The sequence below is a fragment of the Silene latifolia genome, chromosome Y (assembly GCF_048544455.1).
Source record: "Silene latifolia isolate original U9 population chromosome Y, ASM4854445v1, whole genome shotgun sequence".
Taxonomy (NCBI): Eukaryota; Viridiplantae; Streptophyta; class Magnoliopsida; order Caryophyllales; family Caryophyllaceae; genus Silene; species Silene latifolia.
Window position 1 is genome coordinate 377,636,944 of NC_133538.1, and position 14,045 is coordinate 377,650,988.

A 14,045-nucleotide genomic window follows, 5' to 3' on the forward strand; every position below is an offset into this window, starting at 1 on the left:
TCAAATAAATTCGAAATTTGAAATTTAAACTCATGAACATTCAGGAAAAATATCATGACACTCATAATGTTCAAAACTTAGCTTAAAAATTTTGAAAATTTATCGAAAAAAACAATGTTGCGGTTTATCGATTTTAACAATTATGACCATAAAAATATGAGAAAAATTATATTCATTAACTTTTCACTTTTAGATCTGAAATATATGATAAAATGCAACATGTGACGTTTTTCCTTTAGTCATGAAGTATGTTTTAGCATTATTACTAATTATAGTCACTATTTATGTGATTTTTCATCAAAAATTCATAAATCATACATAGGACTTTATTATAGCCAAATATTTTACACACATCTTGTAAAATTTCATGTGACAACATACTAAATTTCCATGACCAGATTCGAAATATAACTCATATTAACCTATTTATCCATTTAAATACGATTTTATCTTAAAAAATTCATATTTCGAGCAAAACAACTCATTTTAACATGAAAATTTACAGGCCATCAGTAGATAATATACGTGAAAACGTATCCAAAAACCACTGAAAAATTGAAGTTTAGCTAATTTTCGTCCAAAAATGACATTTTTATCATAAAAATCACATTTTAATGCCAATAATATATAAAATGAACAATAAATATCCATAAATAAACCAAAATGTCCTAAAAATCACTTAGGACCAGAAACTTTTAACATGCAAAATTATTCCATGATTTATTTTCATAAATCCTAAATAACAACTTTTATATGTTAATTAAATTAACTCGGAAAAACTAACTCGATTTTGCATGCAACAACCGTGATGCCCTGATACCACTTGAAGGAAATCAAATTTTAAATATCACATATTTTAGATTAAAGTTTTAGTCATAAAAACTTAAGTATCTTATGCATGCAAAACATTTAAATAAGTGTAGAGGAAATCTGGTTCCTTACATTGAATATTTCGGTTTATGGGCACAAGTAAGGTCTCCTACCTTCACTTGTTCTTGAGCTATGATGAGTAATAGGATGATCCTCCAAAGACTTCAAGTATAGAAGCCACTCCTCTTGATTGCACCCAAGATTATCCCTTATCTCTACTAAATAATATGTGCTAGATATTTGTTTAGTAGTTTACCTTAAAATTGATTACTAATACTCATATATTACACTAATAATATTAGTAATTTGATTGAACAATTTTGATTGAATCTTCTCATATTTTAGATGAAGATTAAAGAGAAGAGAGAATAAGGCATAAACTTTTGCATGTGATGTGTAAGAATGAAATAATAGAACTAATTCTCTCAAAAATGAAGGAGGGAGAACGGTTGGAGAGAACCCAAATGCCAAGGATGGCATCTTACTTTATGCTTTTTCTCTTCACAAGGTAATAGGTTGTGTAAGAGATGTAAGAGTAGGTGTGTAAGCTACATAGTGTAGGCATGAATGTAATATTCTATCACATAAAATAATTCACCCATAATCCACCATAACTCCCTCTATTTCGGTCCATGTATGTAAAATGGACTATCATTTTATTTTGTCAATTTGTCATTTGTCACATAATATGTCACATGTAGTATGTTACATGTTATTTTAATTAAATGCATATTTATCACATAAATATCATTTTTATAAATTAATTAAATTACTTTCAACGAATTGACTAGTGATACTTGATCACATAAATAAAATGGGTCATTTAATTATAATTCACAACATCTTGTAATTATAATCAACCATTCATTCTTATCTCTATTGTTTCTCAAACAATAAACAATTTTAGTAATAAAGTATTTCAATTACTAAAATAAATCTTATTTAATCCCATTACAATAAGATATCAATATTATCTCTCACAAAATGAATTGTTCAATTTTAAGGAATTGATTAACTTGTATCGTCATACAACTAATCAACTTTACAGATAAGGGCATCATCCTTTAGGTGTGACCTTAAGGGATCAACTGACCACCACCGTCCCACAACAGTAACGTCAAACTCAAGCAAGCCAATCGTTGCCGATTAATTTTGATCAGTTGACTATAAAATGAATCATCCCTTACGTATTCTTAAAATGAGATTTAAACATGTGATCATCATGATCGACAATTGTGATCGCATTATTGTCGGGGACACTCAAACATACATAACCTCAAACTCCCATCCTTCTTCTTCACGAACAAGACTGGTGCACCCCAAGGCGATACACTTGGTCTAATGTACCCCTAGTCCACCAAATCATTCAACTGTTTATTCAGCTCCTCTAACTCCTTAGAACCCATACGGTACGGGGCCTTAGAGATTGGTCCCGTCCCTAGTTTCAACTCCACACCGAAATCTCTCTCTCTCTCTCTTCGGTGGTAAACCCGGTATCTCATCTGGAAAAACATTTGGAAACTCCCCTACCACTGGTATCTCAGCTACTGTCAGTTCCACCATACTAGTGTCTTTCACATGGCATAGGATCAAAGGACACCCCTTCCTCAAGAAAGACTTCAATGCCACCACTGCAATCACTTTGACCTTGGATTTTATAACAAACCTACGATAAGACACACTAGCCCACTTAGGACCCCACAAGGAAAATTTCTTTTGGGGACAGTCTATTCTAGCCTTATACTTAACCAGCCAGTCCATGCCATCTATCATCTCAAAACCATCTATAGGAAACTCCAACAAGTCAAGTGGAAGATCAACTTGCCCATTAACCATGGACACCCCTCTATAAAACTTCCCACAAGACACTGACTCCCTAGACGGTATAAAAACCTCATCTTTTACAAACTCAAACTCTCTCAAACCCATAGACTTAGCATGACTCGATGATACAAACGAGTGTAACGCCCCTAAAAAAAAAAAAGGTAGAAACGTTGTTAACAAGAAAAGTACCGGTGATCACGTGTGCATCATCCCGAGCAGCTTGCTTGTCCATCATAAACAATTTGCCACTGCTTTTTTATCCACCCCCTTGCACTGTACTAGTTGATGTAGAAGGCTTGGCAGCTGACCCCTGATTGTTGTTAACCGCCGGTTTCTGATAAGAATTACTGCCATTGCGGTTGAACCCACCGTTGTTGTTACTCTGCCCTCCTTGGTTTCTCCATGACCCAGCAGGTCGGTTTCTAGCATAGCTCTACGTCAGTCCCTATGAAAAACTCCCCTGAGACTGTCTCTGAAAGACTCTCCCCACTGCGCTAGTACACTCATGCCTCTTGTGACCCATACCGCCACAGTTGAAACACAAGATACCCCAGCTACTGCTACTACCACGGCCACGGCCACGCCCATAAGAAAATGTTTCACTAAAGCCCAATCTATAAGAATAAGCCCTTGCTTGGTTGTGGTTACCCCTCTTGTAACTAGATTGGGCACCACCATCGCTCTCAGCCTTCTTCTTCTCCGAGCCCTTCTCTTTGTTTTCCTTGGACATCTTTGTAACACCCCTTCTTACCCGGCCAAGGTAATTAGGAAATGTTACTGTCTCGGTTTCCGGAGGCAGTGAAATCGGAATTACAATTAAGAAACTTCACTAAATAAATAACAAGTTTAGTGATTACAACTTAAACTAATGAATAAATGTGAACTATACAAATTACAAGTCAAATACCATCTATGTCATGTATACAATGCTACTCGACTCCGAGTCCAAAGCGCGACTCAAATCACGATCACGTCAATAAGCAAAACATGTACTTAACCTGCACCCTATATGATTGGAAATATCATATGGATCGACAAAGGCCACCCCGTAAATAGGTGACAATTACACAGACACAACAAACGTAATTTTCAATAAATAAAATGTGACACAACTCAAAGTGTGTGAGTATGCAACAAGATTATAATATGAATGACATGCTATCAAACAACCACCACCACGATACCGGGACATGCCCAGATATACCGACAACCACACTGGTACCAAGACCTGCCCAGACATATCAACAACCACAAACAGGTACCGGGACATACCCAGACGTACTGGGTCTGGAAGCCAACCGGATCCTTTGCTAGACATCGTATCTTAACCATATGAGTCCCTCCGTAACTCAAGCCATTAATATGCACATCTCTCTTGGAGTGGAAAGCTCCAATAGACGACTTAAGCGTAAGACGGTCTCCCAACCGTCTTGCGTCTCCAAAACAACAACAACAACATCAACAAATCCTCCAACATATGTTATAATAACCAATACATGAACCACACTCAACATATCATAATCATCCTCTTAATGATGTGATTACCACTAAACATGTTGTAATGCAAATGTCCTAATTATCTAAGACTAATTACAACATCAACATAAATAACATCACATTATTGAAATCGAGTAGGATTAACCTACCTTTTAGCATACTCCATAAGCTAATCCAAGACATAAGAATCCATCTCATAAAACCATCTCATCCTACAATAATCACATAATAACTATCATAATACATCCTAATCTATTATACAATACAAAACCCCTAATTATTACCCTCTAATTACCCATAAACACATACTAATTGCTAATTAATCAACCCAATTAAAAACCCCCAAAAGTTAGTGGTCATAAGACTAGAAAAGGGTAGATCTTAACTTACAAATCAAGAGGAAGAAAGAGGAAGGTGAGCAATCTACTAAACCATGTTTGGATCCCATGAGAATGCGTATATGAAAGTTTTAGAGAGAAGGGAGAGGATTTGGAGTGAGAAGGAAGAAGATAGAAATGAATTGGATAAGGATTCACGATTTCCTTTTTACGGGTACTGTTCAGTGCCACTCGGTCGAGTGACGAGTTAAATCGATTGAGTGCCACTCACTCGGTCGAGTGCCACCCACTCGATTGAGTGACACTCCACTCGGTCGAGTACAACGCAGTTCTCAGCGGTGACCAGTTTTTGTAAAACAGTCATATCTCACTCGTTTCTTGGTCATTTTGGACATGTGACCTACCATTGGAATCTTAAGGGAACAAGCTATCACCTCCAATTAGAATCAAATCAATATCATGTCTAGATCTAAAGTTATGACTGTTTTAAGACGACCCTGCTATAGACGAACATTATAACCACTCTACTAAGTCTAGTAATTGTTATACTCGGTCCACTCGGTCGAGTGAACGCCTTAGAAACTATGAGGTATTAAAATCTTCCCTCCTTAAAAAGAATTTCGTCCTCGGAGTTCACCTCACTTTCCCCTTTCCTCAGTTTTTTTTTTTTTTTTTTTTTATGACAAGGGTGTTGACTCCCCCCGATCCCATGCATTCCCGCACCACCACATGAACCATGTAAGCCACCCCCTTCGGGGACTGCAGTGGTCAAGTGATCATCGCCCCAGATGGTAGTCGAACCCGAGACCTCTTAACTCCTGCATTTCTGCAAGCTTCAAGGTTTAACCCGGCTACCACTGGACTAACACCACTTGGTTGTCTTCTCAAGTTTCATCACCGATTCTCATGCACTCTCTCGTACCTCACATAGCTATCAACAGTATACGTTCTTTTGTAAACATCGCATTCGTCCCAAGGTTTTTTGTTCAAATCTCATTACTTTCTCACATTCCGTACTTTCTCTTTCCTTAACTTACGAATTATTACATCCACTCCCCCTAAAAGAGAACTTCGACCCGAAGTTCAACTATCAAACCTCATAACGTGATCTCATATGCTCATTACTAAATTCCACAAATAACTATGTTTCAGGTTCAACACTCTCTCTTACTGATGTGACTCATATTTGTGCACATTTAATCCACGAACTAGCCTCGTTCCTATGCTTTATAGCGCTTATTAGGGTCGTTTCTTATATTTAGTTCCCTAATTTGCATATTCTTTGAGGTTTTGTGTCCTTGGTAGGAGAGGATTACTAACCTTGCATCTATGGAGCAAAATAGAGCTAAATGGAGTGCATCTAATGATCAAGTATCAAAGAGGAGATCATTACTAAAGGCCTAAGTGAATAAATAAAGTAGAAATGGGCAATGATGAAAAGCCCCACGACCTCCCATCGATCCCCACGGATCCTTGGGCAGTCAGAGAAGAAGAAGAGGAGCTGATCAAAGATCCGGGCGTCTCAAGCTTGATCCCGGCTTCCCGAGCCCAGGTCGAGCGACTCCACCCTCAATCCGGGCGTCTCACGCCATGATCCGAGCATCCCGAGCTCAGGTTGAGCGGATCATTGGACAGCACGAGTTTGCTTCAATTGACAATCCAGACGGCTCTCTCTAGGACTTGCAAAGCACTAATCATCTTCTTAGGGACTTAATGGTAATTTAAGCCCTAAGTTACCCTAATACTTGTACTTAGTATAAATACCCCATTGTGTTAGGGGATTAAAGGGAAGTTTATCAAGTTCTAATTTAGCCTTAATCTAGTTTAGATATTACTAAACAAGTTGTAATCACTTATCTCAATATTAATCAAATCTCAAATTCTCTTTAATCCTTCAAGTGTTCTTAGTTTTAGTTGGGCAATTTGAAGATTATTTGGGTTTATTGAAGACTTGACAACTCTTCATCATTCATCAAGTGTTCTTCTATTATTCTTTTCTTATTATTTGGATCATCCTCAATTTGGTATAATCCTTTTTACCCTTGCTTATTTATTACTTTACTCATTTACCATGTTTAACTTTGCTAATATGATTGACACCTTCATTAGCATGTTTACCATAGTCATGAGTGAGTAGTTTCATAGCTAGGGTTAATGGGGGATTAGGGGAACTATAACATGGGGGTAGATTCATACTTAATCTAATATGTTATCATATGATTGCTTGCTTGTTGTAGTGTTAACCTATGCACATGTTATGCTTGATAAAATGCTAAACTATGAAACCTTGCATTTTGCACATCTCTTATCTATTCAACAAGACTTGTAAGATATAAAATAACTCGAGTCTTATTAGACCATGCATAGAAGTGAATAGGAAGAAATTAAGTCGACTTGTAGGTGTTGTACAGTCTAGACGATTCGGCTCCGGGACCCAAATATTCCTATGAATCGTAAGATATAAACTAACTCGATTCCACTACAACAATAATTGCTTGCATCTATGTAAACATGTTTGTATGATCACTACCATGAATCCCCTATGAACCCATGACACCCTAGTGCTTTAATCTATTGCTTACAAATCCCCACTTTACTTGCTTGTTTTACTTTCATTTCTTTACATTTTATTGTTATAGTAGTTTAGCTTGATACCTCAAATCTCAACCCAATTTGTGACACCTTAAGACATAGCTTTCTACAACCGATAACTTAATTCAATACCCATCCTTTGGGATCCGACCTTTAATTACCACTCTACTAATAGTAGTTTGTTTAGTTATAAATATTGTTTTGGTTGGTTGACTTAGACGACAAAGTTTCGAACTGCACCAAAAATGGCACCGTTGCCGGGGACGGTGTTCAATTGAATTGTTATCTTTTGTTGTTTTTAGTTGTGTCTTTCTTAACCTTGGGGAAGTCAAACTCCTCAAGGAAGTTTTAATTATTTTCTAGTTGTTTGCTTTTTGCATGTCTAGGAGATCACAAGGTAGACCTTTGCCTATTGATCCCGAAATTGAAAGAATCTTGACCAATCTTAGAAGAACTGCTAGAGGGGCTTCAACAAGTTTGGTATTGGAGAACTTGTGGATGTCGGTGTTATCTAATCGGATAGTGTTGTGTTTACCAACCCTTTTGCAAGAGAAAGAGAGGAGAAACCAATTCAAAACTAACCTCAAAATCAACCCACAATGCCTAAATTTTCATCTCATTCCGTACCAACCGAGCAGAACCTACCAAATGGTACTCCAACACCACCTCACTTAACCGGTAATTTCATTGCCAAAGCTGCATTCATACAAATAGTTGAGAGAAGCCAATTCGGAGGGATGCCTAGTGAAGATCCTCATCTACACATGGAAACTTTTTGTGACTATTGTGATGCTATCTCTCAAACCGGAGTAACCCAAGTCCAAATTTGATGGGTGTTGTTTCCTTTTTCCTTGATCAGAGCCACAAAGCAATGGTTAAAGAGCCTAGACAAAGCTACCCTTGGTATTGATTCATGGAAGAAGTTAGCACTTGCCTTCTACAAGAAGTTATACCCTCCGGAGAAGACCAACATGTTGAAAGCCCAAATCACCGGGTTCAAGCAAAGGGATGAGGAATCATTATATGAAGCATGGGAGAGATTTAAGGACACTTGTCGCTCTTGTCCACACCATGGACTTAGTGAGTGGTTCCTTGTTCAACAAATTTGGAACGACTTATATGAAGACTCAAGAAATGTGCTTAATATGGGGTCCAATGGGAGGTTCACCGAGGTTGATGAAAAACCAAACAAGGGCCAAAATCGAAGAGATGGCGGTTCATAATTCCCAATATAGTAGACCATGAAAGGCCACTAGAAGAGGAAAGCATGAGGTGGATTCCATCACACAATTGGGTGCTCAACTAAGTGCTCATGTCGACACCGTCAACTTGAAGTTTGAGAAGGCCATGGCTAAGCTTGATAAAGCTCCCAAATCACCTAAACAACATGTCAATGTTATGTTGGCATCATCGTCAATCCCAAGTGGAGTATGTGAAAGTTGTGGAACCTTGGGATATGATAAAAATGAATGATGGGAAACAAATGAACAAGTAAATGCTTTCCAAGCATACAAGAATGGCACCCCTTACTCCAACTACTATAATGAGAATACCAAATTCCATCCAAACCTTTCATACAAAAGCCAGAATGTCCAAAACCCTCAACCCACAAACACACCACCTCCAATGAGAAATCCTACTCAAAGACCATACTACAATCAACCCAATTTGTGACACTCTAAGTGTCACATACTTATTCTTCTGGAAGAGGAATACGTGCGCCACTCGTGCCAAGACACTCGACTTGGTACGAGTAAGGCCTTTGAAACGATATCACTTGAGAATATTTGAGAGAAAATTGCAAAGTACAAGAGTTGCAGCGGAAAGATTGAATATTATTGATAATAATATGAGTTTGTACAATGCTTGAAATGCGGAAATAAAGATTACAATATGACTGCTAAATGATTACAAATTGGTTGTAAATTGAATGCTAATTGAATGAATGAAAAATGAGGCCTAATGCTTCCTTATATAGGCGCCTAAAAGGGTGGTTGGGGTGAAGGGTTGCGATGCTCGCTCCTCTTGGTAAATGGTGTGAATAAGGGGATAAGAATCTCCTTATTCCTCTTCAAATAGGTGCCCAAATGCAAAGTATGGAGTGAAGGGGTGCGACCTTCACTCCTCTTGAGTATTGGCGGCAAAGGAGGGAGTGAACCATCACTCCTCTTGGGATTGGCGGCAAAGGGAGGGAGGGAAGGGGTGTGTCTTCATTCCTTTTCATATAGGCGCCAAAATGGATGGGTAAGGGGGTGTATTTGATGTGTGAGAGATGGAATGGATAAGGATGACAAGGGGGGGTGTATTTGGGTGTGAGAGAGGGAATGGATAAGGATGGGTAGGGATAAGGATGAATAAGGGGGGATGTATGTGTACAAGGGACTTGGTTCAAGGCCCTAGGACACATCCCTTGGCATATTCGCACCTACTCGGCATGGTTGGACTTGTGGACCCCGTAGTTGGTTGCCCAGCTAACCTCAACTTGAAATAAGCTGCCTCTACTAAGAGTGAGCTGAGTGGACTTGAGTGAGCTAGTCGTGAGCTGGAGTAAATTGTTGTTGAGCTGCCTGGAGTTAGTAGAGGCTTCGTATATACGAGTATGCTTTGTGTGAGCTACCATAAGCATCCCCGAGGCATCACGGGAGCTCGAAATGAGCGAACCGTGACACTAAGACATAGCTTTCTACAAATGATAACTTAATTCAATACCCGTCCTTTGGGATCCGACCTTTAGTTACCACTCTAGTAAGAGTAGTTTGTTTAGTTATAAATATTGTTTTGGTTGGTTGACTTAGACGACAAAGTTTCGAACCGCACCAAGCCTTTGATGTCCAAAAAGCGGTCCTACAAATGCAAAAGAGCCAACAATATTTCTTTGCTCAAATGCAAAGGGATAGCCAAGCCAAAGAAACCACCATAAACAACACCTTCCTCACACTAAAATGTTGGAGACTCAGTTGTCTCAATTAGCCTCTTCTAGCTCCCAAAGACAAAAGGGACAATTACCTCCTCAAGGTTATCCTTCCACAAGACGTGAGGCCATCAATGCTATCCACTTGAGGAGCTGTATAAGATATGAGGGGCCAAAGATGCAAATTAAAGAAGGTATTGTTGAGAAGAATGACAAGCAAAGTGATGTGATTGAGCCACTAAGGAGAAATCTTAAGGTTGTAGAGACAACAACCAATGACTCATCAAAGAAGAGAAATGAAGAGAAGGCTACAGAAATTGAGAAAGAGCCTATTGTGATTAGACTTCCATTCCCAAGTCGCCAAGCTAAGCTCAAGTTTGATGAGCAACTTGGAAAGTTCATGGAGGTTGTGAAGAACATAGAGGTTTCTATACCATTCACGGAGCTAATTCATCATGTTCTGGCCTATACAAAGTACATGAAAGATATCCTTACCAAGAAGAGGTCCATCCGAAAGTTGGAGACCATTGCCTTTACAAAGGTGAGTAGTACAATTCTGCAAGGGAATTCCCCTCCAAAGCTCAAAGATCCGGGGAGTTCCTCCATTCCATGTAGCATTGGTGATACCACAATCAACAAGGCACTATGTAATCTACGTGCAAGTGTGAGTGTCATGCCATACTCGGTATGTGAAAGATTAGGAGTGGGAGAGCTCTAGTGCACCAACATGACCTCATAAATGGTGGATCGTTCAACAAAGAAACCACTATGAGTATGGGAAGATGTACCCGTGAGAGTTGAAAAGTTATTCATACCGGTGGACTTTGTCATTGTTGATATGGAGGAGGATTCTAACATTCCAATCATTCTAGGAAGACCATTCCTACACACCGCCGGAGCGGTGATCGATGTGAAACATGGAGAGCTCACACTTGAAGTAGGTGATGAACAATCACCTTCAACCTTGATAAGACTATGAGAGCTCCCAATTTGTTTGAGCCATGTTTTATGGTTGATCACTATACTCGGAAGGGTGACAAGAAGAAGATGGAATTCTTGAACTTCATCAGGTTCAAAATTTCTCCCACTCTGTCTCGTAGAAATAAATTCTCTTTCTAAGAAGACAGCCTCGCAAGACACACACACTTTGTTCTCTTGAGGTTTATAGAAGTGATAACCTCTTGAGGCGGTAGAATATCCTACAAAGATGCATTTTTCTGATCGTGGGGCTAGATTGTTGTCAATTTTAACTTTAACATAAGCATCACAACCCCAAATTTTCAAATAGGATAGAACTGGAACATTTCCTCTCCATATCTCATATGGAGTCTTTTTGGTTGCTTTGGTAGGACTAATGTTCAAAGATTTTATTGCGGTTTGGATCGCAAATCCCCAAAACGAGTTTGGTAGCTCGGTTTGACTCATCATTGATCGGACCATATCAAGTAGGGTTCGATTTCTCCTTTCGGCAACACCATTGAGTTGTGGTGTTCTGGGTGGAGATAGTTGTGATATTATGCCACAACCTTTCAAGTGTGAATCGAATTCATGGCTAAGATATTCTCCACCACGATCGGATCGTAGTGCTTTTATCTTTTTGTTAAATTGGTTCTCTACTTCATTTTGAAATTCCTTGAATTTCTCAAAAGCTTCACTCTTATGCTTCATTAAATAGATATACCCATATCTACTCAAGTCGTCGGTGAAGGTTATGAAGTAGTCATAATTTCCTCGAGCGGTGATACTCATTGGTCCACAGACATCGGTATGTATGAGTCCCAATAGTTCAGTAGCTCGTGTTCCTTTACCGCTAAAAGGATTACGAGTCATTTTACCAAGAAGGCAATATTCGCATGTTCCATATAATTGATAATCAAATGGTGTAATCATATTAGTCGAAATTAATCTTTTGATGCGATTCTCGTTTATGTGACCTAATCGACAATGCCAAATGAACGATTCATTTGGATCACTTGATTTGAGTTTCTTTGATTGAATGTTGTAGATGTCATTAGTTGGATTCGAGGTTTCTAAAATGTAAATGCCATTAATGGAAGGAGCTTAGCCTATAACCAAGTCGTTCCTTGAAATAATACAACGATTGTTTTTAATGACAAAACAAAAACCGTCCATGTCTAACATGGCGATTGAAATAATGTTTTTAGAAAGTGTAGGCACATAAAAACAATTATGTAAATACAACTCAAATCCATTAGGCAAAGCCAATACATAAGTTCCCTAGGATTCAGCCGCTACTCGAGCTCCATTTCCAAGGCGTAGATCCACATCTCCTTTGCTAAGCCTCTTCACGTCTCTTAGCCCCTGTAAATGATTACAAAGGTGAGAACCACGACCGGTATCCAATACCCATGTCATAGTGGAAGTATAATTTACATCAATAACATAAATTTCCTTAGGAATTTTACCTATTGGAACGATGATTCCTTCCCTTATATTTCGCAAATATATAGGACAATTCCTAAGCCAATGTCCCATGCCATAGCAATAATGGAATTCATCTTCAACTTGCTTGATGTTTTTCCCTTTCATTCCCTTCTTCTTGAACCTTTTGCCCTTAGAAGTAAGAGCTTGATTGCTTGAGCTCCCACTAGTTTCGGCATCTTTCTCTTCCAAAGATAAAGATCCTATAGATTTTATGAGGCGGTCTTCCTGAGACCGGCTCACAAGAGATCTTGTTGTAGTAGGTAGTCTAGAAGAAGTGATGAAGTTTAGGTTTCCATCCGAACCTATCCCAAAATGAAGTTCTCTAGTAGTGTCGAAATCATTGTTGAAGCAAACGTCGTCAAAAACATTGCGGCAAGACTCAATAGTTATCGGTGTAGTAGCGTTTGATGGATTCATTGTAATGAACTACAAGTATGGAGGAAAAGGAAATATTAACATTTGTCTTTTTAATCATACTTGTAAATAATTTAACAAGATATGAGCATTTATATAGTGACTTCTACCCATCTATTATAAATGATTCCAAGATCCAAATTCATATTAACTTGGGCACGCTTTGGTGATACAACCCTCATCAATATAACTCGGTGGAGTAACTCTTTAACCGATTCTAGTTTTAGAACTCTTGGTCGATAAAATTACATTAATATTTATCTTTAGCCCAAAACACATCCGGCTATGGTCGAGAATACTTTTGTTGAGTTCAACCCAAATTTCGAATAAATGTATCCATGATCCAAATCCACATTAACTTGGGCACGCTTTGGCGATACAACCCTCATCAACATGAATTCGGTGGATAGACATTTATCACCCACTTCCCCTACGTAACAAGGTTTGTACCCCGGTTTGGCCGAGCGCACTCCCTCACGAAATAGGTTTTCATGGTTTCTAATTTTTGGTAAGGCTAAGTCTCAATTGTTTATTTAGAGAGAGGTCATGTGAATTTATTATCTATCACGTTTTAAGTGAACTAAAGCGGTGAACTACGATAATTGTAATTGACACGGTCGATAAACTCGATTTAAAATGCATGTTTAGTTATGGCGATTTAGCGATGCATGCAACATATAAATATAATGCAAAGCATAAAAATGAAATCCTAGTATGGCCTTCCTAAAATAGTAAATCTAATAAACTATTACAAATGCGGAAACCAACTCCTTTGGTCCCTTGAACTTCGGTCTTGGTACGCATTTCGAGGTAACACCGTCTTCATGGGAAACTCCGAGAAATTACAAAATAAGAAAATTACATAATTTCCTATTATACATTTGTAATAAAAGTTAAATCTATTAAATTACAAAACGGTGATACGAGATCACAATAATTACAACCGAATCGATATTCCCATACATTTCGGGTAATACCAATTAAAAACTAAGGCCATACTAAGTAAAATTACATAATTCAAAAATTATATAAAATAAAAAATATGGCAATCATAAATAAAATGCAGCATTATAATATGAATGAATATGCTTAATTTTATGCTAAATCGCCTTTTAAGAGCCAATATCGTATATTTTATCGGTTTTTATGGATTT

The 14,045-nt window shown here is 38.1% G+C and overlaps 1 pseudogene; it reads right to left on the reverse strand.

The window, feature by feature from the left end:
* Positions 1–8,099: 8,099 nt before the first annotated feature.
* Positions 8,100–8,199, reverse strand: LOC141635718 (small nucleolar RNA R71; annotated as a pseudogene).
* Positions 8,200–14,045: the final 5,846 nt, after the last annotated feature.